This window comes from Chelonia mydas, chromosome 2 (genome assembly GCF_015237465.2).
Source record: "Chelonia mydas isolate rCheMyd1 chromosome 2, rCheMyd1.pri.v2, whole genome shotgun sequence".
Taxonomy (NCBI): Eukaryota; Metazoa; Chordata; order Testudines; family Cheloniidae; genus Chelonia; species Chelonia mydas.
Window position 1 is genome coordinate 237904946 of NC_057850.1, and position 26423 is coordinate 237931368.

Sequence of the window (26423 nt, forward strand, 5' to 3'; positions counted from 1 at the left end):
AGGAGAAAAAAAGTGCCTCTAATTATTTAGAGTAAATTCTATAATATCGAGGGTGTCATCCATCAGCCTAATACAAGATACAATTTAGGACTTGACAGGATTGGGAAATTTTTTAAAAATTATTTACTGTAAAGACAAGTATCCCATCCTTATAACTGCACTTGAAAAGCTAGGTGAGGTGAGTATTGAGAAGTGGCTGTTATAGAACAGGTGACCTATGATTGGTAGTGTTGTCATTTTATAGGGCATAACTTTGTAATTTGTAACTAGCTGGCTGTCCCAAAAGAAACAAGATGCACTGGGAGAAACTATACAGTAATAAGCAGTATTCATAGGCATCAAAAATGGAGACCAGGTTTGCAAGGAATGTCACTAAAGTTCAAACAAGCTTTGCATTTACCTGCATGTTTTCATCATTGGGGGTTAACCTGGTTGTATGCCTGACAATTTCCAAAACAGCCCTCTTTGAGGTGTTTTCATTTTTCACTCTTCCCTTTTCCAGTCCCCTGTCAGTTATTGCCCACCTATTGCACTCTCCTTTCTGAGCTAGCTATGGTTAATGAAATGCTGATTGGGGATTCTAGAATATACTTGCTGATGATTATGTGTTATTTTAACAGGAGAATGACAATAATTTCCTGTAATGCCACTTGTTAAGGTAATTATGCTGTAATTGCCTTATCAAGGTGTCATAGAGGAGAGGGGAGAAACTCCTAGATTTCACAGCTGCTGTCATGCTCTTGTTAAGTGTTATCTTGAAAAATGTATTATCAGGCATCAAGCTAAATTTCTATCAGTTGTTCTAAATCAGAAAGGATCTGTCCTGGGTGGGGCATATGGCCTCTGCATTTAATGTTTCTCATTCTGATAATTATAGAGGATGGATTACCTTTGTTTGAACATGGAAGCCATGCAGCATATTTACATAGGTGGGATAAATAAATGCAGATTTATTAATCTGTGTTTGGGACTTGTGTGAGGTGAGAGAGCTGGTTCTGAAAAAAAGGTAGATTTAAAAAAGTGAGTTGGGTTTTGGAGTAAATATGCCTACTAATATTTGGTCATTGGTTCTGCTCTAGAGAGGGAAAGAATGGGATAGCACAAAAGGAGAATGAGACAGTCAAAATTAGAAAACTGATAAACTTGTTTTGTCTAATTTTGCCTGGTTTAAATCCAAGGTAAATTCCAGCACCAATATCAGATCATGGAAAGAATTAGTAGAGGGGGCAGGAAATGGTTTTCCATCTGTATGAACATTTCGGAGACTTAATATTGTTTTGTATACTGAATTGGGATGAAAAATTGAAATATTATTTTTGTGAACTGAAAATTCAAAATGAAATTGGATCAGATTAATCAAAATGTTTCATTTTGAGACTTATAAATCATTTTGATTTTTTTAAATTCTTTTTATATTTACTATAAACTAAATTTCAAAACAAAATTATTTTGGACAAAAAAATCTGAACTTTTCCTTCAAAAAATGTTGAAATGGAACTCTTAAGAATTTCAAAACAGAAAATTCATCTAAACCAAACTTTTCCCACGAAAAGTTTTGTTTTGATGAATCTGCATTTTTGATCAACAACTCCTCCACCCCCACAACGTTTTCTTGAAAAATTCTGAACCAGCTCTAACAATTAGTTGGGAAACTTATAGAAACCATTAATATTCAGTGTGGATGGCTGCATTTCATACATATGCACCTGAGTCTATTGCCTGGCAGTTTGTGTTGTCCTTTGCACCTGTGCAAACCTAAATGTGTGAGGAAACAGCTACCATTTTGATTTGGTGGCATTTGACACTCAGTTTGCACAGATGAAATAACAACACAGGGTGGTGCAAGGCTGTGGAGAATCAGGCCCATATGACCTGATCCTGTGAGGCATAGAGCCCCATGGTTTTCACTGATCTCAGTGAGAATTGAGAGCACCAAGTGCCTTACTGGACCTAGCTCTATAGAGTGTATGTTGTTTTTAGAAATGTTAAATAAATGTGCACATGTCTGGATATCTGCAGTTGTTTCAAACATGAGAGATGATGCAGCATACCATGCTGATGGTAGCATTAGCAATGCACAGATAGAGATGCTGATATGATAGCATCACCTCTTCCACCGAGACACTGTCCCAGTTAGAAAACTGAGGCTATGTTTACACTACCACAGTAAGTCGACCTAAGTTACACAACTCCAGCTACGTAGCTTAGGTCAACTCACTGCGGTGTCTACGCAGCACTCGATTGATAGGAGATGTTCTCCTGTCGACTTACCTTATTCCTCTTGTTCCTGGTGGAGTACTGGGGTCAACCAGAGAGCGCTCTGCTGTTGATTTAGTGTGTCTTTACTAGACCCGCTAAACCGGCGCATCGATTGCGGGAGTGTCCATCCTGCGGTAGTGTAGACATAGCCACTGAAACTAAATTCAGAGGAGAAAATATCTTTTCCCCTATTTTGCCCCCCCCCACCACACACACTCCCTCTGCCCACTCCCAATTCTGTGCTTCATTCAGAACTGTGCATTTATCAGCATAACTTTTTCAGGGGAAGGATCCATGCAGAGAAGCTTCTCCAGTGCAGCAAGAATTCATGGTGCACACTCCAGAAAAGAATTTCAGAGCCTCACCAACACTTCCAGTTTACTGAACAGTCTGGCAGCTGTAGCTGAAGAGAGGTGCACTTTCAGAAATGCAGCCAGGTCAAATTACTGAAAATTGTGACCCGGAACTACCACAGTGTATGGCCTTGTTGAATCATTATTATAATATCACTTACATAACATCAAAGGTGTGCTAGGCAGTTAGCAGAGACAAGCTCTGCCTCAAACAGCTTATAATTTAAGCATACAACATGCAGATGGAGGAAACAGCAAAGCAGCGAAACAGCAGTGATGTTTAGATTTTGTCTTGCTGTTTCCATTATTTTCATTTCTTTCTATTGTTTATTATCTATTTGGTTAACACTTTCTGCTGGGAGGGACTGGGGTTTGTAGGTATCATTGAAGAAGTGTGTTTTAGAAATGGATAATGTATTAAGAATTCATACAATATATAAGTGCAATACAGTGAAATGTAGACCAGCAGAGTAAAACTTCTTCTAGAAAACCTTATCTTTCTAACACAATATTTATCCAGTGATTGCCGTATTACCACTATATTTCTATTACATTACAGATGACAGTTATGCTGATATAAGGCTATTCATTCATTTACTTGTCTTGCTTTTGGAATATTTAATGTCCTTCGTGTATGTCAAAGCAGAAAGCAATAACTCTTCCAGGGTTATTTTCATCACTTTGAATTTATTTTGTTGCTTTGAAGCCTCACAAATACATTTCAAGAGTCAAAGGTTTTAAGATGTGAGGGATAGTGGCTGTGGTGGTTGTAAAATAGACAACTAGAATGTGGATATTTTATAACCAGAAGGATAGAAGACCATTAGGTTACTCAGGTTCCTAGCATCAGAATACCGTCGCAAAAAACATCCCTGGGAGATATATGCTCTCTTATAGTAGAAAAGGGCTAAAAATACACAATATCCCAATGAGAACAACTAACAAATACTGACAGGGCCTAGTTTTGTTTGAAGGAAAAACATACAATGATTCATTTCTACAGAAACCCTTCTCTGTGTGTTAAGTGTCTGAACACTAATAAGATTTAACATCTCCTTGTGCAGAGCAATGTTCAGAAAAATACCTATTTTGATTTTCCTTCTGTGCCAACATATGAGATTATAGGTGCATAGTTCAAAGGCCTGACATGGTTCAGGGGGGAAAAGGTGCTACGCATGTTTTTGCGGCAAAATAAATGTCATTTCTCACATACCCTGTTTTCTCTTTCTTATCTAAGAAGAGACTGACCACCATCATTCATCTTCTCCCAGGACTATTAGAGACAGCAATAAATATAAAACCATGATTCTAAGCTATGCACATCTGTTAACTAAACAAAACAAAAACTGAGAGGGGCAGAAAGTGTCTACAACAACCCAGTGTGTTGCCTTAGGCTCAATGAGTCAGTATGAACAGAACTGCTATACTGACCTCCCAGAGTTTATATGTCTTTGACTTCACCCTTGCAGTGAATAAAAGACATTTAATCTCCTCCCCATTAAGATTTCACTTTTCTCCCATTGTGTATCTTTGTTTCTAAAGTCATATTCAGAAATAAAAAACCAGAGAAAATATCTGGCTAATGTCATTTAAATGTGGAGAGCTAGAGAAGAGATTGCAGTAGAAGTCTGAAAACAGAATGTGTTACCACGCATTATGGCTGAGATTTGCAAAAGAGACTAATGATTTTGAGTGCCTTAGTGTTTAGGTGCTCAATTTAAGTGACCTTGAAGGGACCAGATTTTGAAAGGGCGAGTGCTCTGAAAATCTGGACCTTTTAAGACATCATAAGGTGGACCCAAAATCACCAGTTGCTTTTGAAAATCTTTGCCTATTACTAGAAGGCGGCCTTAACGAAAACCCCAGCTTGAACCCCTTTGAATTTGGTGAAGTCCAGAAGCAAACTCTTTAGGTTTTTGCCCAACCTCTAATATAAGGCTTGAACATTCTTTCTATTCATTCGTTCGTCACTCCTGGAAACATGACTGAGGTTTATTTTAATGAAGTATTTGGTGTCCAATGAACATACTCGTGTGCAACCTCATAGTAGGAAACAAATTTTATTTTGCTATAACTAACACTGATACACCAAATAGTGAGGCTCCAGTGTAATTTTTGTGACCTCTGTATCTCTTCTTATGCCAATGAGGTTTATATTTATTAGAGTTATATTTTAGTTTTCTTATGTTAAAGATGATAGCTCCTTTTTAAAAAAAATTGGTGGTGTTAATGGAAATGCTTCTTCACCAGCAGCCTGCAAGATCAAGTTCCTGAAGCCTTCAAAATGGAAACAAGTGCTACTTGTTTCAAGGGAGATGATGCTTAGGTGAATGTTAGATATGCCAATATTTAAAATGTAGCATGTGGGCTCACGAGTTCCAACGCAGCAAGGAAGAGTTTTTGAATGGAGCAGTGTTCTCTGGGAAAATTATTCGCTACGTCTGCCTAAAGGTGTTTCTTTTAGTTAGACGGCCGACTCCCATCCACACCCACATATACAGGGAGAGCAGAATTTGCTATGGGTCTCCAAGACACACCCACTCAAGCCTGTTGACTTCAGGGGGATTGCATGGGTATAAATGGGAGCAGAAGTTTGCTAGGAGTCTGTATTAACTTATGCCAGGTCGCCTGCTCATGCTGGGTGCATTGTGTAGAGGAGCTGGAGGGAGCTGTAGTAGGAGGAGTAACTGGAACCACAGCTCTGGGAGGAACCATATATTCCATGGACCAGTGGTGTTGGGCATCTGTGTAGATGCCAGTTTCTTACATGGCAGGGTAAATTTCTTCCGCTATGGAAAACTCCTAGGGAACTTTGTTAGCTGAAACTCAGAGTTTCCTGTCCCTTACATGGTTATTCCCATTTAAGGGAGAATGGGACTCATGTTTAGCAAGAAACGGTGGCAGAAATAACAACTGAGCAGTGAACACCCTTGTAAGAAATGACATTGTCCAAGACTCCTAAATTCCTAGGTGTTTTGCAGTCATTTAGTACACCCTCATATGGTGACATTTTCCACTGAGAATAATTTAGTCTACTTTGAAGTGTTTAGAGGCATACAACATGACTGATGTAAAACAAATGTGTACAGTATTTTAAATGTGTTAAGGCTTAAAACCAGAAAGTTAATTAGTAAAATTGAAAAAAAAAACCCAAATCTTGAATAAGATTAGGGTAGTTGAGTTTTCTGGCAAATAGAAGAGTGAAATAATTCATGAATTGATTTCATTAAATGTTGATGATACACCCTACCGAGAGCATTCCTCCAACTCAGCTCTCAACACTACACTCGCCCTCTAGTTCTCAGAATTCAACTAACCTATCTCCTACCTTATCCGCCCCGTCCCCCACACATTTTCATGTGTGATGAGAGGGTGGCTGGATTTGTTGGGGAATTCCCAGGACAGGTTTCATTTCCCCTCCTGATCAATCACAGCTTAGTTTGGTGTCAGGCTGTGCTAAAGGTCACGAATCTGACTCTGAAGAGCCCTCTCACTGGGCAGGAGCTGTACCCACCCATCCACACTTAGACTGAGCTGTAGAGGAGCAAGGGACCATTCAAGCTCTCCTGCTGCTGCAGCAAGTTTTTCTCTCCATGCTAATTATACTCTTCAGGGGTCACAGGTTTTGAAACCTGGTCCCCACGGCACTTAGCAGCTAGTAAGTTCTAACCTATGCCCACGGACCTGTTACTAGTTGCTAGAACAGAAACTGAACCCCAACAGACAGAGGACTCCAGTCCTGGAATCTGACTGGCAGAATGCTGGGGTTGCTGACTGGTTCACAGATTCTGTATAAACCCAGAACAGGAAGAGGAAGTTGTCCATGCAACTGGGTTCTCCCTGCTATGGATGGCTTCCCCTGCGATACCTACTCCTACTGCCGGCTGCTGATCTCCTGATCCTGCCTGCCTCCTGATACCTCACTCTTGAATTGCGCTCTGGCCTGTCTCAGACTCTGACCTCCTGGCTCCTGATCCCTCCTGACTCCTGATCCAAACACTAGATCAGACTACCCATGTCCTAGTTGTGATGGCAGACCAGCATTTAGGGCCAGTGGACAGTCGTTATCCTCAGGAGAATGTACTGGTCTTTAATTTTAGAATGCATGTTGTGATATTGAATAACCACTGAGTTATCTTTTCTGTTCAGATGAATCCACTGAGGTTTTCACATATTCCACTACATTGTTTCTCAACTTGGGGGTGGATGTAGTTTTTGCTGGTGGGTACATGGATTCTGTTGTTTGGGCTGAGTTGATAAGTAGGCAGACATGTATGTATCTCCCAGAATTGCATGATTCATGTTTTAGCTGGGACCAAAAGATTCACTTGCAGAGACTGCCTGGAGTCTGTCCCAGCAATGGCTCCGACCCTCTCTGAGGGACGAGAATGTGGCTCAGTTCAAGCTGGGTGTGAAGGTGGGAATGGGCTGCATGGCCCTGCTGGTTGGCTAGCCTTTTTGACTTTGGGGTCTGCCAATCAGGAAAAAAGGCAGTTCACTCTTGGGCTGAGGGGCTACAGCTACCCTCTGCTGCAAAGACTATGTTAATTTCCCTCCCTCATTTCTTTACGTTCTTGTTGTTTGTTAAAATGAAGTTGCAGCCTTTGTGCCATAAGCCGTCCTTGGAGGGTGAGGTGTCTCGTTGAAATTCCCTGTGCGGTATGTTGACTGGCATCACAGAGTCGAACCAGAATGTGGTTCATTCTGGCTGTGCCTACTTCAAATTTTTTTTTCTCTTAAATCAGTGGTTGTTGTTAGGGGCTTATTCCTTCACCCACTTACTTCCCTGGTCCTTCTCACATGAACAGAGAGCAACAATACCCAAAGTCCAAAGGTGCAAACAATTTGATGTTTATTGGGGTGAACTTCCAGCAAGCATGATTCCAGTTTCCTTCCTTAGTGTCCCCCTTCCCAGCTCTGACACCACAGAGCCTTACCTGTGTCTCTGTTCCCATTCCTGCCCTTAGCCAAACATGATTCCAATTTCCCCACCCCCATTCCCTGTTCGCATTTCCCCCTTACTTCCTGATTGACTGCAGACTATATAGTAAAACTTGAGTTCTGCTTAGCTATACCTTAACCAATCATTTTACTGAAATTTAACTAACCAATCCTAACATATTGTAACATGATTATGTAACCAATTATATCCCACCACCTTAATTAGTTTACACCCAGCAAAATTAATTATACAGCAGACAGAAACAATCACAGAACCAGACAGAGATTATACAGACAAACAATAGGGAAATGGGGACTACAATGATAGAACAACACAGAAATGAGGATTTCACAACTACATCTATAAAGACAAGGGTTTCCCAGCTGTTTCTATTGATAAGTGAGTTCTTGCCAGACAGGATGCTATCAAACTAAGTTTCCTTTTACATCTTCTAGGCACTTCCCTTTCTCCGGAGGCGATAGGCATTATCAGAACAGGATAGTATTCCTAACAGCCCAATAGCACCTTATTTCAATGTGACTAGTTTGGAATGTGAGGATGTGACCGTTCGCTTCCCAGCTTGTGGCTGCCTCTGTTGCTTAGCCAAAGGCCTTAGCCTAAGAACAGGGCCTCAGACTGTCACAGTGAGAAAAGGCCTTATACAATCAGACAGTGATTTTGATTCTCTCTTTTATACCTCTATAACTAGCTAAGTGATAAGAATACACCTAAATTAGAGTATAGGCCTTTACAGACAGGCCTGAATATCTATATCCTAACAGGTGTAACCGTGGGAGGGCCAAATTCCAAGTTAAACAAGGAGCAATGAGTTCTGTGTAGTCACCAACCCTCCAGGACTGTCTGGGAGTCTCCATAAGTTAAAGCCTCACCCCTCTCTCACATACGCATTTAAGTCCAGGCTGCAGGGAGGTGCCTATGCCTGTCTACAAATTCACGAATGGAACCTGCAGGCTGGAGTCAGGCAGCTTAGATACCTAAGTCACTTTTTGAGGGAATGTGTGAGGTGCCTGCCTTACTTCAAGCAAAAAGTCCAGTACAGCAGGAAGGAACTCACCTTATAATTTTTAGATCAACGGTTACAGCACTTATCTAGAGTCGGGAAAGCCAGGTTGAATTCCCCCCTCTCAGGTGTTTGTGTGAGGGGCGTAAAAGGATTTGCACTGGGGTCTCCCACCATTCAGGAGACTTTTCTAACCACTGAGCTATAGGATATTCAGATGTGGGGCTCCTGCAGGCTCTTTTGATAAAGCTGTTTCACTCTGAATAAATAATGAGTGAGTGGCTGGAGCAGGGGGACTGGACTGGTCTCTCACTCCCTAGGTGGGTGACCTAACCAATTGGACTACAGAGTCATTCCCATTCTCTCACTCTGGCCCAATGACTGGTTAAGCATTTATCCACAGTATTTTAGATACACCATCAAAAAGTGTTAATGCTTTGTGTTTATATCCTGCTTTTATCTTCTCTAGGTCTCTAAAGCACTTTACAAAAGGTGTCAGAGTAGCAGCCGTGTTAGTCTGTATCCGCAAAAAGAAAAGGAGTACTTGTGGCACCTTAGAGACTAAGAAATTTATTTGAGCATAAGCTTTTGCCAGATTTTGGAGTTGTTCATTGAAAAGAGGCATTGCCATGCTTTTTCATTTTTTTCCCCTTTCCGATTCATGTCTAGTTTTCAAACAGCAATGTGGTTTTTTTTTGTTTGGTTGGTTTTTTTTTTTTTTTTTTTTACAGATCCTGCCATTGAAAAGTGGCCCTTGCATAGCAAATGTCTAAATCCACCTCCCTTGTGTTTCAGATTTTGTGATGAGGTTTCCTTGAGAGGCTAAAAGGACACACAGATACAATAGATACTGAAAAAAAATTATGTTCATAGCATACACACAGAGAAGTTAGATAAACACATAAAATACTCTTTCTGGAAGGATGTGATATAACACTAATTAATATTTTAGAATCCAGAACCCTAACACACAAGAACCTAACAAAGAGAGAGAGACAGAGATAAAGCAGGCTGCTCCCTAAAGCAGAGAGGCACAACTCAACCCACCTTGCTTCTAGGTTGGCTCAGACTGACTGTTGAGGTCTCATATTGCACACCTGCCTGCAGAGGCCCCCTAGCTTGCAAGCAGGACCAGGTAACCCCTTAGAACTTAAAGGGATAGCTTGTAATTTTAATATAGTTCAATACCCCACAAATTATTATTTATTTGCATTACAACAGCACATAGCAGCCCCAATAAAAGCCTCCTTGTGGCAGATACCATACAAACACACAGTAAAGAAGTCTCTGCTCCCATGAAATTAAAATATAGGTCATGACAAGACAGAAAAGGGACAAACAAACCAAGGGGAGGATAAAGGTAAGGTAGCAGAACAAAAAAAAAAAAACATCATCAGACAGTAAGCAGAGGTTACAGCTTTCGCTGTTTAGCCATTGACAATTTTTTTTTAAAAAAAAAAAGCCATTTCCAAAAAAACTTTAAAGTTCAGAAATTAAAGAAATACTTTATTCAGCATGCTCAAGAGCACCTTTAATTGCCAGTGGCCAGTGACAGTTAACCCTAAACAAGTTTTTTTTTTTCCATTTACAAGTAGTTGCAACATCAGTCTGAGAATGGTGCCTGGGTCATAGTCAAAAATATGGAGAGACCAGTGGGCTGCATATGGAGTAGGACTCACACTTGGCTTTCTGCTGGCTCAGGATTGGAAACTGTGCTAGGTTGTCATTGTCATCTTTCATTTTCTTATTAATTTCATTTATATTAGATTGGAATGAGCCAGAAGTCTGGAATATGGTTACCAGTAGAGTGGTCAAAATGAACCCAGGGTTTCCTGCATTTGTAGGAAAGATTTTTTTTTTCCCAGTAGCAGAAAGTTAGAGGAGCTTTGAAAGTTCTTCTTGTAATCTTAATAGTCAATCTCACTTTTGAAGAAGAATAAACATCATTAAATAACTCTCTAAATGTTCCTGATTTCTTCAGTTGGAAAATTAATAAATCCACTTCCACCCACAAAATAAAACAAACAAGTACAATAAATATTGTCAAAGAAAATCCTTTCTACTGAAGACTCGTTCTCCAGAATGTTCTGTCTTGTTAATGCATGTGGGTATTTTAAATTGCTCAGAAGAAATGAAGGGGAACTAGTTACCAAAGGATGTGTCTCTTTTTTCACTTATAATTTGTCAGCGGCTCTATACATAATTAGCGATTGCTGATGCAACGATTATTGAGAAACAAAAGGAGCTTGATTGCTACACTCTTATACCGTGAATGAGGGGGAAATTAATTTGTCATTATTGAATTTACTAATAAATATTTAATGGAATATTCTGTCCTAACACACTTAAACAATACACTACATGGGGGGCAGGGTTATTGTTAACACACTTAACAATACACTACGTGGGGGGTGGGGTTAAACGTATCATACATCAAGTTTTTCTTAACTGCATGCCATTTTTTTTTTCTTTAATTGGACTTCAGTTGTATATATGACTGAAGTCACAAGTGCTTTACTGTGAATAAACACGTCTCTCCAGATCCTAGCTCATACACTTTGATTTGTGGGTTTTGAATGGTGGTGATTTTTCACAGCATCCTGTTTGCTGTAACTTAATCAGTGAGTGAAACACAAAATGGTTCATTTACTTTTAAATGTAACTGTTTTTCTCTTTACCATGCTAATATTATCTTTCAGGATCAATGATAATTAGATAAAGGAACAACACATTAGAGATACAATTGTTTAAGCCGCTCTTCAGGAGAGCACTATGCATGTGCTTAACTTTAAGCATGTGTTTGTCTCCTGTCAATGAGACTTAGGCATGTAATTAAGGCCTCTCCTGAGTAGCACTGCATTCCTGAAGCAGGGCTTAGTTTTGCTACAAGTTGAAAATATTTGCCTCATCTCTTAATATTTAAAGAGAAACTATTTTCTTCGTTTCCTAGCTAGCTGTTTATTTTTGCAGAAGGGCATGTCTGAAATTTTTTTCCATCAAACAATACTTAGAGAGGGCAAATTTAGGGACTTAACATAGAGATTGTGAAAAGAGTGACCCAGGATAGACAGGGATGGAGGATCCTTGTTCATGCATGTTCGGGGCACAGGAAGGATTCAGATGATTGAAATTAAAGCAACTTTATTTGGTGTTTCCAAAATTAATTTCTCTTGGCTAACAGTGCATTGAAAGGGATAAATAGTCAATGGAAGCATTTGTATTATGTTGTTGCCAAGGCATCCTGATGTTCCATCAGAGGAACGGGAAAATATCCCAACTTCATGGCATCAAGATAAATGTTTCCCTTTTAATATAAACAACTGTACCCATCAATTAAAGATGATTCTTCCCTCTTCCTACCTTTATGAGACATCTTGGATTAGTTTAAATAGTTGTAAACGGTGTGATAGAAATTCATGCCAAACTAGGGCACAGTTTGTTCTAAGAAATTATATACTTGGTGCATCATCTTGTCACATATTTACAACAATTAAGAAACATAAAGCTATGTACTGTCAGGAGTGGTACAAGTTGGAAAATCTCAAACTATACCTGGAAATCAATATGAGAAAAACTAGAGTACCTTTGATTGTATAGAAAATTATGTTTATTTGAAGGGAATAAAGACAATTTGGACCTGATTCACCTCTCACTTATGTTGATGCAAATCAGGAGTCAAATTCATGTAAAATCAATGAGGAATCCAGTGGCACCTTAAAGACTAACAGATTTATTTGAGCATGAGCTTTCATGGGTAAAAAACCCACTTCTTCAGATGCATGGAGTGAAAATTACAGATACAGGCATAAATATATGCTGGGACATGAAGAGAAGGAAGTTACCTTACAAGGGAGAACTAGTGTTGACAAGGCCAATTCAGTCAGGGTGGATGTGGTCCACTCCAATAATTGATGAGGAGGTGACAATGCCAAGCACTACACTACAATCACTACAAAAGCAATTTTCCCTCTCTTTTGGTCTTTAATTTGCCACCAGACCCCTCATTGTTTTTGTGGATACAGACTAACACAGCTACCCCTTGGATACTTGTCAAATCAAGAAGAATCAGGGCCTTTTTAATATGTATTTACATTGTCACTTTGCGTTTTAAATGGTTGGGCAGAGCTAAGTGTAACAGCCACAACAAAGTTATTGAAATTTCCTATTAATACGTTTTACCTTCCCGTCTTCCAAATCCATGCCACTTTACATCCATTAAAGTATTTTCCAAATATACCCTGAAACCATCCTTAAATTTCACCTCAAAGACTTTTCTTAATACAAATCAGTAATTTTAAATCTTTCCTAGAATCTCTCTTAAATATTGGAACCATGTTCATAGTTTTCCAGATTACTTGTATTTCAGTAGGATCTGTTACCAATTTTTTTACCAGCAAGGGTTTTAGTTAGGTTTGAATGTATTTAATAATTTAAGAGACCTCAGATAAGTTAAAGTAATTGGATTTATTTAGATAATTTAGTTAATTAGACAGCACATAACAAAGAGTATAGTTAACACTGTCTGTGAGAACCAATCTTATAACCAGTGATGGGTAGCTTGTGCTTTTTGTCTAGTTCTGATACTTACTTATAATTTATAGTCAGGTTGTTTACAATTTCATTAATTCTTTTTTATGTTATTGATAAAAATACATATTTTTCTGATAGATTTCATAACGTTCCAAGTACATTATTTGGACCCTTGCCGCTCACACATGCCCTTATCATTAGCATATTATATTTGTATATATTTCTGTTTATTGCAGTTAAAACACTGCTCATTAAGTCAAAACAACAGTATACTGTGTTAACAATTACTGCATCTTTCTCCTACTTTCAGCAAGCTGCTATTTTTCCACTTCTTAGCCTGGTTGCAAAGCATTACCTTACTCACAAACAAGTTAATAGGCTGTGACAGTGGCACCCATCCAATTACAAGCAAAGAAGCTATAAGTAAGATATTCAATAACACTAATTTTTTTAAAAATTTACATAAGGGTCAACAAATAAAGCATTTGTTTAAAACTTTTGCTTTTTAACCACATATTTTAAGTGCAAAACAATATTAACACAATAACAGCTTTAACTACTTGTAACACAATTAAAGCCTTAAAGGTTATCTTTATCAAGGTGTGTGAAATTAATATGTCAAAGTCCCCATTATGTATGTATTTAGATTTTTTTCCTTTTTCATACTATTGCCAATTTGTCTGACATAGGTATTTTTTCAACGTAATAGGTTTTTAGATTTAAAGTCAAGGGTTTGATATGTACATTAAAAATAGGAGAAAGAACGAGGAGTACTTGTGGCACCTTAGAGACTCACGAATTTATTTGAGCATAAGCTTTTGTGGGCTAAAGCCCACTTATGCTCAAATAAATGAGTTAGTCTCTAAGGTACCACAAATACCCCTCGTTCTTTCTGCTGATAACACGGCTACCACTCTGAAATTAAAAATAGGGACGATACTGAGTTTGTTCTGTTGGTCTGGTTCACTATTAACTATAGACACATTATTAAATACTGGAATAGGAGTCACAACTGTTTGTCCCATAACAGTGTGTGCCTGTGGTATAAAACAAAATTTGGAGTGGTGACATCATTTGTATGGCTCCCATAAATCTATTCGTCTCAGTTAGTAACCATGCAGTTCTGTCTATTTGTTATAGGTTGCTCTTTCCACTGGTCACCTCAACTTGGTTCACCTCACTAGACGTGGAACAGTCGCAGCTAACTCATTTATCTCACTGAGCTGGTTTAGGCAGGCATGGCCACACACTGGTGTGTCTATGTCAAATCCCTTAGTGGAACAGCAAGCTGTGTGTGGAAACCTTCCATGACTGTATTGTTATGATAGACCAGTAACTGTGGTAGGTCCAAGCGTTGCTTGTAGATGTAGTTTTCCAGGTAGCCTGTTGAATGGACAGGTGCCCGTATTTCAGACTCTGCAGTGTCAGAGTCCAGTATGAGCAAAGATGCAGTAAATGCATAGGGGAGACTAAGGCTGTACGTGATGTAGTGGAGCCTTTATTTGGCTGTGGTGTTACTGATCCCAAATTCCTAATGGTGCTAAAAGACATTTTTTTACAGGATTGTATCCACTGATTTCTTTCTTTATAAAAATTGGAGGCGCACTGTGGACAATACCATTTAAGCAGTTGTTTATCCTTAATAATATCTAGGATTTCCCCTTGTTCAGTATGTCTCACAGTGCTGGTTATAGTGGTTAATACATAACTCCCATAGCCAGAGCAAAATTTCTTTTCCCACGTCGTGAGGTTTTGCTTTTTCATTATTTGCACTTCATAACTCTTAAGTTTCAACAGTGCAGCAATAATGTGTGTATCAGAAATAGTGTACTTTTCTCCTGTAGGTAACCCTTCCATTCCTATTGTTATGGGCTGTAAGACCTTATTTGCCTGTTCATGTTCAAAACAACCAACATGTCTTTTTGTACAGGCATGTTTCACATCAGCCCTGTTCCAGGTAGACATTTCTGAACTAAAACCCCTGAAATACAGCTAACAACCCCATCTAACTTTTCAATTTCCTACTTCTAAAAATTCCTGATTTTGATATAATTTCTTGCCCTGCTATTGGGTCTCGAGCTCATTCCTAATAGGATGCTACTACATCTGTTATCAGAAAAATATACACAATGATACATTTACTGTCATGTAGCTGAAATTCAGCCATATTTCAGTGAGAAAGATTTAAGACAACAGGTATATGCATAGATTGTATATTATTGTCCCAAATATTGAGATAGCAGTTAAATCACTTGTTGGCTTTATCTCAGGCTTTATGTCAGGGCATCTTTAAGGAGCAGAACAGTGCCAATATTCTCTAGTGTAATGGGTGTGGGCAGGGTTCATGAGTTGGAGAATTCCCTTACTACTAAGGTGACCAAGCCGTATTCTGTACACATGTCATGGATTGTATGACCATCAACTACAGAGATTGCTAAGGTTACATTATACAGTCCTGCATCAATAATGCTAATTGCTTAAACAAGGGTTGTGATAGCAGAGACTGAGCGCTCACGGTATGTGAAAAAGTTTACCGCTTCTCCACTGGAGCACTTTGTTTTAGCAAGAGAATTAGCTATTAAATTTTTACGTACTTTTTTTTTTTTTTTTTTTTAAGAGTTAATGTGTTTGTTACAGCAATTAAACTTTTGTTAATTTTATAAATTTTATTAACAATACTTTAACATACCATAAAAGAAAACAACAAGTTTGTCCTCAGAGTGTTTATATAAACTCATTAAAATGATGTTTTATTTTGTTTTAATTTTTATGACCCTCGTTTATTCTCGGGAGATAAAGATAGAAATCTTTTGAAGAAAATTTTCTGGTTTACTTCAACATTTTATAACATAAGTAGCTAAATAATATATATTGCTTTTTATATTTTTGAACATTTTGGCTATAACATACAGCTATATTTTAGTATTTAATAAAGGTGCATAAAAATTTACAAAACTTAAAAAAGAGGTTATTATTTTATTAATATCATTTTGCATTAATATTGAAATATTATGGGAGGCACATTCTGTGGCCAGAGTGAGAGATTAACATTGCCCCCTTAAATACACCCCTATTGAGTGGAGGATTTTGTGGTAAAAAAAAATGAAGCCAATTAAAGGTCCTTTTAAGACCTTGCTCTTTACTGAGGATTTAATTGAGGTTTTCCCTAGATCATCTGTGTTTGAGCTGATTGCAGCTAGAAGAGTCTTATAATTCTTATTTAAGCCCTGAAATTGAAGTCTGTTATTGAACCAGGTTTTATTGTTTATCACCATATTCCTGGTAATACCAAACACTTATTTTTCCAAACATTTGCTTTCTACTATTTCAATGATCTCATTTCTTTCCACTTGTTCTTATTAGTATCCACAAACAGATCATCTGTGAGGGAACTGTTAATATTCTCCTCATCAAATAAAGATATTAAGGGACTATGTACTATTTCCACCATTTCTTCTGCAGTAATAAATAATTGCTTACTTGCTGGCCTAAAAATAGTCCCAGCGTTTTTCTTTTCTTTAAGTCCTCCAATATATTTATAGAATTAGTTGTCATTTATCTTAATATCCTTAGCTACTTGGTCTTCATTTTGTTTTTGCTGTTAGAAGTAACTGTAAAAGCTAATTCTGGGTTGTTGGGGTTTTTTTGTTTTGTTTTTTACGGCCATGCTGCAGTATTTTGCTCCTCGTAATTATTTAGAGTTGCTTTTCCCACTAACATTTAAGTTAAGGTATCACTCATTCCCATTAGCTTTAAAATGTATATCTTTAGTTGTGTGTAAATTTACAGTCCTCTGAGCCAACTCCACCACATCTGTCATCTGTAGCTCATTTTAATTTACAGTAGCTCTTGTTAACAAACTGTTTCAGCAGTGTTGTTCATTTTAAAAAGTTTAACTTACTTTTATTTGTATCTGGAATTTTGATATTTTCAACTTTATTAAGACTGATTCAGCAAAGCATTTAAGCATACGATTAACTGTAATCCATGCCTCATTCTATGCCTATTCAACAAAATATTTAAGCTCATATTTTGATTAATAGGGCCTACATTATGAATACTTTGAACCAAAACCCTCCTTCAAACGTCACTTATATCTCCTTGTTTGAATTTGTCCCCTCTGGTGGCCACCAATAGGTGCAGCTATCACAACTGATCCCTCTATATTATTAGTAGTAGAACAAAATGTACAAGGACTCCTCTCTCACTCACTCTTTTTTTTTTTTTCCAGGCACTTGATGATTGAATATTCAAAATGACCTGTGAGAGATTAGTTAGGAGTGTGGCTTCTAATCTAACAGCATCAGTGTTTCCTAAGCATTTCAGAAAATGCTTCATCACCCTGGTTCTGAGAAAGGTAAATACCATATATAAAGGCATTTGGCTCCGTGCCCCACAATATCTCATTATCAACAGGCTGCACATCAACTGTAGGTGGCTTATCCGTCAGGAACAATTATTGCAAATGGAAGCAAAAATGAAGCCTGTGAACCTGTTATACAAGCTGATATGTGAATAAGAGGGAGAACTGCATGTCACCAGTGGATGTGTATTTTTGGAAATGTGGCATGTAGCTGTCCTACCATTTGGAAAAAGGACCTCATTTTTTATCCCTTTTGTAAAGGAATCCTCAAGAGTGAAAGGTTACCCTAGGCTTGAGAACAAAAAGAACAGTCTTTTTGTTCTCTGTTTGTACAGTAGCTAGAAAAATGGGGTCCCGGCCCAGGATGGGGCCTTCTAGGTGCTACAGTGAAACAAATAATTTTTTAGTGAAAAATCCAGATTCAGCAACAGTGAAACATTTTGAGAATTCAGGTAGATTTCACTACGTTGTTTTGGGGGGAAATATCCTAAACAAATTCTGGAAAAAAAAACACCAAAACTTTTATTTTAACATATTTTAGATGGTATTTTTTTTTCAGTTTGAAACAACTTTTCACTAAGGAATATCCTTTAATTTTATTTTCATAGATACAAAAACATTTAAAGATACTCAAGGTAAACGAAATGTTTGTTTAGTTTTTTGATTCACTGAATTTTTTTTTTTTTTTTACAAATTTATTGTTGGCCCAACTTGAAACAAATTATTTTTCCACTCTTCAAGGTTGCTAACAAACTAAAAATCTGTTATTGACCCAGCTCCAATAATAATAATGGACACCATACTTCTACTCTCTGGTACAATCCAGAATGCAGAAGGAAACATTATGTCCATTAATTATATCTTTAATAAAATAGTAGACATTTTACGTAAAGTCACCGCAAGTTGCTCTGTCCAAGGTTGATCTGAAGAAGCAAGCTCCTTTTAGTCTGCACTCTGAGGGTATGTCTACACTGCAAAGTAAGCCTTTGCTTGAGCCCGGGATCAAGCCTCATCCTCCCTTTCCCGTACACTGCAATTGCAGTAACCTAGGGCTCGAACCCAGGACCCTGCAGGTCTGGAAGGTCTGAGCTCGAGTTAAACCAGGATCCAGGGTCTAAGCCCTATTGCTTTGTAGAGTAGGCACAGCCCTGCTTGACTCAGGTCCTGAGATCAGCTAGAAATATCCCACAATTCCATGGCACAAGTTCCTTAGTCCTCTGTATCCCAACAATCTGCAATCTATTGAAAACGGAAGCTGCCCCAGCTTTAAAAATGGCAGCAGCTCGGGTCAGAGTTAACCCGTTCTCTTATGACCATTGGTCTGCAAGCACACTGTCAGAGAGCTTCCTGGGTTTGCTATGCAGAGTGAACGGATCAAGCCTTTTGCAAAGCAAACTTCTTCCTGGTAATGTGCAGGGCAGGCAGTAAAGTTTTACCAAAGTGCGAGGGCTAGAGTGGCCACATTTCAGGGTGGCGGGGTGCTAAGGACGCTGGGATATGGTTACTTTGTCTCGGGTCTGCATATTGCAGCATGGACATCAGAGCCCTAGGTTTGAGCATAGATTAGGAAAGTCTTAACATAGGGTTAAAATACAATGTAGATGCTCAAGCCAGGGTTACCAAACATGGGTCAGCTGACTCAAGTCCCACTAACCCTGGGCTTATATTGCAGTGTAGACATACTCTAAAGGATCTTGGATAGCATGACCAGGAGTTCTGCTTAGATGCTGAAATTGATAGAGTTTGCCACAAACAGTGAACGGGCATGCTGTTCAACATTTTGCTAAAGTAATGTGACACCCTCACAGCCAGAAGAGAGAAGGTGGTATTCCTCTAAAATGATGATTGATAGATTTTTCAAATACTTAGGAAATGTGGATCATCATAGTTGTTTGGTTTTTATTTTAGAAACCTTGTGCATATGAATTGGGAGAGGGGGTTGTTTTTGAAAATATATGTGAGGATATGAATGTAGCTGTGGTACATGTTTGACTTGAGGATATAAATGTGGTTGGGTTCATACATCCAGCTTTGAAATGAGCCAAAAGGAATGTTTGTTGTTGCTGACTGCCCAGTTACTGGCAGCTCCTATTACTATGGGTCCACACTCACTAAGTGTGGGTCACAGACAGTATGTTAGATGTGGCTCTTCGTGGGCTGGTCCAATTTGGAAATGGATTTGGATATTTTATGTGGTTTTGTGTTTCTGAAGTCATGCTGCCAGTGCTGCTCTCTCTTGGTCTCTGCCCCCATTTTCCCTTTCAGGACTAGAACTCCATGGCCATTTTCTGGCCTTCCTGACACCCATGCAACCTCAGTGAATACAATGGATTTGCATGAGAGTAACTGAGGGCAGAATTTGGGCCTGTGTTTAGACTGATATTTTTCCTACGTGTGAATCAGCCAATATGTGACACTCAGATTCAATTTCTGTGGAGCAGATTGGAACTTTATGGCCTGCCCTGAATTATCATATAGCTCTAGTGTCCCCAGATCACCCAGAGGATGAACTATGACTCAGTTACTATTCCTCCTCTGCTCCCTCCTTGCTCTGGGAAGTAAGTAAGTTTCATCATCTATACTCCTCCCTGAGCTGGTGTTGTAGTAGCCAGGCAAGGTACTAACAAACTTCAACAGGACTTTATTTTTTAAAGTGGAAACCTCTTTTCCAAGCTGCTGCTTCACCCTCAGTAGCTCTCCCTCAGCCTCTTCAACTCCTCCCTGCTCCTTCCTGTTTCCTGTCCTTTCAGAACTCCCAATTCTAATAATTACAAGCAACATCTAAACACCACAGCTGGTGAGTAGTGGCCATGGCTCCTCCTACACTGCTCCTCAGCCCAACCCCTCCCCATCCACTTGCTGTCAGTGGTCAGTGTCAGGAAAGTAGCCCCTGAATCTTCTCCGTGTCTGGAGTCCCTGTCTGAGCATGCGCTGCAACAATCTAGCTCTAGGTTTGTTGAATTCAAACAGAGCTGAAATGCAAGAGAGAAACTTTGATGTTTCATGGCACAGTGGTCGCACGTAAAAAGTTACAGATTCCAGTTGCATTCCCCATTCGAATACAGGAAATATCTCACACCAGAATAATCTTTGTAAACAGAATAAACTTTAAGCAGGACCACTGTATCTGTTAAGGTAATACAAGATATCACCATACTAAATTGAATCCAAATCCAGCCAGGTGTCCTACTTTTGCTTAAGGTGTTTTTCTGCAAAATTTTCACATGATCTTCTGTTAAAACAACAAGAATGGGGATTTTTTTTCTGCCTCTTTTGACCTTCCTGCCTCTCACAGATTGCAGAGCCCACTTGATATTTAAAATAATGCCTTGACATCATCTACACCATTATTTCCAACCAGTTAAGTGGGTACATCAACACCGAGGTTTTATCTTTGTTCTGTCATTTCGATAGCAGAGTTCAGCTGGTTACTAGTGACCTCCACTACTCTGTATTCCTGTCACCAAATCATCAGAAGATCACAACCTTCTCATTAGCTCATCTTAAAATTCCAGTCCTCAAAATTAACACGTGAACAGAATTCCATGACATATATTGGTTCAGATAAATTAAATTAATAGAGCGGTATTGGCTTGTGCCTGCTTTGCACAGATTGGCTCAGCAATTAACTTAGCAACGGGTCTTATTCATTTATCGAAAACAGAATCTTTCTCACCCTATTTTTATTCTACTGTGGGGTTCCAGAAAAGTGAATTTTAAGCAACAGTATCTTGCTTTTAAATATCCTATTATCTGTGTTATGAGAAAGTTAACCAATATGTGTTTTATAACCTAAATGAAATTAACTAGATTTCTCACTGTTCTTTGGATCGGTTTTCCTTAGTTAAAGAATTATCATAAATGTATGAGTTTTAGGGGCCAAAATATATTTTAAAACAAACAAGAAATTATAGAAAGTGAAATAAAGATGATTAGATGATAGCGTTTACAATGTAAGAAATTGAACTTAATATGGGATGTTACAGTTTAAGAGGCAATAAATTAGTTCAATTAATTCAAGATCTTATCACAATCTTCTTAAAAAGGCAAACTTTTATCCCATTTCTATATTAGTGTGGGCAGGTGATTTTGGAATCAGCGTGGAACTATGGATCCTTAAGTATAGTCCTTATTTACTTCCAATCAAGTTTATATGCAAATGGAATTATGAGACTGCTCACATAGTTGAAACAATTCTAAATGGAATTTGGAAATTTAGACAAATTAATTAACAATGAATGTAAATTCAGGTCAAAATTACGTTGCCCCTGTTATATTCAGCACCAAGTTTTGCCACCTAGTCATGTGTGCATATCACACATTCAAACCAAAATAAAATATGCAGGCAAAATGTTGAAGGTATTCTAATTTCACAAGTTCTGTAAGCTCGTGTCACTTTAAGCAAAAGTTCTAATAGTGGTAAAATCTTTGACTTACAAGCAAGGGGTGAAAGTAACAAAAAGATTTACCAGTATGAGGGAGTGGCTCTGGGGTCCCCAGAACAGGCAGGGCCTTGGACAGAAGGGGTGGGGCTGGGGGGTCAGCCTCCCCCAGCCAGCCCTTCTGTGCTGCCTGGCCTGCGCCGCCCAGACTCGAGCGATGATTTAAAGGGCCCAGGTCTCTGGCTGCTCCCATGGTAGCAGTGGGAGTGGCCGGGAGCCCTGGGCCCTTTTATATTGCTGGGCAGCTGCCCCTTTTGCCCCCACCCCAGCAGCACTTTAACGTTGGCTGCGTACAGGCCCGTACCAGCAGCCACTTCTTTCCTGTACGCCGTACTGGCCTGTACCAGCCCATTTTCACCTCGGCTTACAAGCCAAAGAAGCTGTCAACTCTCTTGACCACAAAATCTGTGTGATTTTTACACTGAGCTCTGAAAAATTAAGGGTTCTTCACAGTAACTTTTGTGAAGGGATGCATAGTTTCCTATTACAAATAGCATTAGGCTTTGTTTATTAGTCCTTTGATTCATTTATTTGGTTCATCTTCAATAGGCTACATGATTAATGAAATAATACACAACAATTGTAACCACCTTTGTACCAGTGCTTGATTATACCCTCACTTCAGTGATAAGATGAATAGGATCCCTTCATATGGAAAACTCTGTGCAACTGCCAGTCACACAGGCCTTATGATTTTATATCATGGTTCACCTTAAATGCTTATATTTCACATTGGCTTCTCAATATACCATTTGACTGTCTCAACTTCTTTAATGCAATATAAATACCTTTTTAGATATACCTTTGTTAAAGATATATATAATATCATATATATAAATGATCATATTTCTATGTAAAATAGACTGCATGGTCTAAACTATTTGCACCAACACGCTGCTCTGAGCGGCGTGTTAAGGGTGCAGGGACGGGGCCGAGGGGTTGGATAAGGGGCAGAGGGTCTTGGGGGGCGGTCAGGGGACAGGGAGCAGGGGGGTTGGATGGGTCGGGGATTCTGAGGGGTCAGTCAGGGGGCAGGAAGTGACTATTAATAACGGAAATGCTTGAAGCCAAAGCAAATTCGATATAATGTGGTTTCACCTATAACGCGGTAAGATTTTTTGGCTCCCGAGGACCACATTATATCGGGGTAGAGGTGTAATTTGTAGTCAGGTTACCTCAGCAACAAAACTTTCTCAAACTGAAAGGTTTTATTACACAATGCCTTTAGATAGCTTTAATTTTCTGATCTAGTTTCTTAAATCATAACAGCTTTTAGATTTTATCTAGTAAATAACATTATGCCTTAGGATGTGGTATCAAATATCTTAGCATGATCAGCTGTATCTCTATTACAAATGTATTTAGCATAAAGCATATAAAATAAAAGAGGAAGACAAAAGAGAAAGCTACTTCACAATTTAGCAAGAGTTTGTGGTTAAGTCTACCTACAGGTGACAGTCTTGAGCCAAAGTTTTGAAAATACTGATGTATTGGCAACATAATTATAAAGATTTGATATAGAATATGGTGATAGTTCAAAAGACTAAAAACATATCTGTAATTAGCATTAAGCCAATAATACTTTGTTAAATTTTACCTTTTTCTGTTAGCAGAAGGTTGTTATTCAGCTGATTAGTTATTTGAAATTATTTGCAAACTCCATCATTCTTTCCCCAGTATAGATTGTATAACTCTAGACAGCTTTCAGAGTAACAGCCGTGTTAGTCTGTATTCGCAAAAAGAAAAGGAGTACTTGTGGCACCTTAGAGACTAACCAATTTATTTGAGCATGCGCTTTCGTGAGCTACAGCTCACTTCATCGGATGCATACTGTGGAAACTGCAGAAGACATTATATACACAGAGACCATGAAACAATACCTCCTCCCACCCCACTCTCCTGCTGGTAATAGCTTATCTAAAGTGATCACTCTCCTTACAATGTATATGATAATCAAGTTGGGCCATTTCCCGCACAAATCCAGGTTTTCTCACCCTCCGTCCCCCCCCCCACAAACTCACTCTCCTGCTGGTAATAGCCCATCCAAAGTGACCACTCTCTTTACAATGTGTATGATAATCAAGTTGGGCCATTTCCAGCACAAATCCAGGTTTTCTCAGCCCCCCCCTCCAAAAACCACACACACAAACTCACTCTCCTGCTGGAAAACCTGGATTTGTGCTGGAAATGGCCCAACTTGATTATCATACACATTATAAAGAGAGTGGTCACGTTGGATGGGCTATTACCAGCAGGAGAGTGAGTTTGTGTGTGGGGGGGGCGGAGGGTGAGAAAACCTGGATTTGTGCTGGAAATGGCCCAACTTGATTATCATACACATTGTAAGGAGAGTGATCACTTTAGATAAGCTATTACCAGCAGGAGAGTTGGGTGGGAGGAGGTATTGTTTCATGGTCTCTGTGTATATAATGTCTTCTGCAGTTTCCACAGTATGCATCCGATGAAGTGAGCTGTAGCTCACGAAAGCTTATGCTCAAATAAATTGGTTAGTCGATAAGGTGCCACAAGTACTCCTTTTCTAGACAGCTTGTTTCAGATAACTGATCTTCAAAGCTGGAAATCTACGATGTGTTGATTTAGTCTCCTAACATCCATGGTATTGTTTCTGTCCCTGACTGATTTCTTTAACAAATACGTGTTCTTCTCAAATATTACAATCAGATATACAGGCTAAAATTCTCTTCCAGCAAGTTCATTTAGGATCTGCTGTGTTGGAGGGTTATTGTTCATAAAGCTCGACTGCTCCAATGTTTGCAGGAAGCAAACATGAAGGATCATGAACAAAGTCAAATAGAGATTCATTTTCAAATTGAAATGAATATTTCACACATTGTTTCCACATTTGCTCAGCTTTGTTGATGTTCTGAGTCCTGGATTCAGGACAGTATCCAGTACCTCTAGGCTTGTTTTTAAAATATGGCTAAAAATTATATATATAGTAGATTGGTCACCTTAGACTAATTTCTCAGAAAGAATGTGTATATACATGTGCATGCATGTGGCAGTCTTCAATGCCACTGCATTTGTATGTACCTCAAAAATATTGTTATTGTATTTTGTAAAGCTAAGTCAATAAGCAGTTTTGCAAAGGAATGATGTTTTAAAAATAAGTGGGAAAATCTACTCATCTGGACAAGGTTATACTTGTTTTGATATCTGTGTATCAGGGTGCTCTAAAAATATGGCTTGAAAGACTCATGTACAACAGTAAATTTTTGGAAGTCTCTTTTGCAGATGAATTGCAAAGCTACCGCAAACAAAGGCTTTTGGTTGTCTGATTAATGGTTCTTTTGACATGTAAATGTTTTTGTTTCCTATTTTGAAATGCGTTTTGCTTTATTTATCTTTAAATGTCCGTTTCTTAGTTGGGTGGTGGTACTGGAGATATTACTGAGCTGCACCTCTCTCCCTTCTCCTAGATGAGAGTGGGAGGAATAGTGATTCTTTGATTATGAAATAGTTGTAAAGAAAGCTGTATATGTTTGTCTAGGTCAGGAGGCTGCTAAAGTAGCAACTGCCTCTTTGTCAACTATTCTTTTATTTCATTACATTTCAGGCACAGAAATTAGGACCTGTTTCTGCTGCCCTTACAATGAGCAGAGCTTGCCCAGGAGGAGTCAATGGGACTGTTTGCTTAGACCTAATAAAAAATTGGAAATTGCTTCACACCTTGAATCTGGACAAAATTAAAAAAATCAGAACTTTTCACAGAACAAAAATATCTGTAAAATGTGATTTTTAGAAATGTCTAACCACTTCATTTCAACCTTTTTTAGTTGAAATGAAACCTTCTGATATTCACAAACTGAAGCACTTCTTTTTGGAATCTTTCTGTCCACCTGAGCCACCAGAGCGACTCATAGGATTTGCAGTTTCAGATCCCTCATGTCCTTTCCCTCTTCCATGGATCCTTCTCCCAGCCAGGCCTACATCTCCCATGATGCACCACAGTGCCTCCTTTTGGCTGTACCACCACACCATGCACACAATGGGAGATATAGTCTGGCTAGGCAACAGGGCCCGCAGGGAAGAATGTGGGTGTGAGGGACCTGGGACTTCCATGAGATACCATAATAGGTCAGGTGGAGATTAATGTTGACCCAACTTGAAACAAAACATTTAGTGTGAGACTCACAAGGGGGATTTAGATGCCTAACTGCCATGGTAGGTACCTGAGTCCAAGATTTATATTCTCAAAACCCCATATCACCTGCCACCTAATTGTATAGGTACCCAAAGTCCCTAGGCATCTAAGTTTTTATTGGTAAAGTCCCCTAAAGTTTCTGCTGGTGATCATGCCCACAGTCACCTCAGACCCAACACAAGTGAACAGATTAGCACCTTAACTCATGGAATCACAGAATATCAGGGTTGGAAGGGACCTCATGAGGTCATCTAGTCCAACCCCCTGCTCAAAGCAGGAACAATCCCCAACTAAATCATCCCAGCCAGAGCTTTGTCAAGCCTGACCTTAAAAACCTCTAAGGAAGGA

The 26423-nt window shown here is 38.9% G+C and overlaps 1 long non-coding RNA gene across 1 annotated transcript; it reads left to right on the forward strand.

Annotated features, from left to right (window-relative positions):
• The first annotated feature begins 841 nt into the window (after window positions 1–841).
• On the forward strand, window positions 842–25627 carry LOC122464767. Its single transcript, XR_006289116.1, has 4 exons — window positions 842–980; window positions 13416–13528; window positions 17337–17462; window positions 25488–25627. It is a non-coding gene; the product is annotated as an uncharacterized LOC122464767 (long non-coding RNA).
• The last annotated feature ends 796 nt before the right edge of the window (window positions 25628–26423 follow it).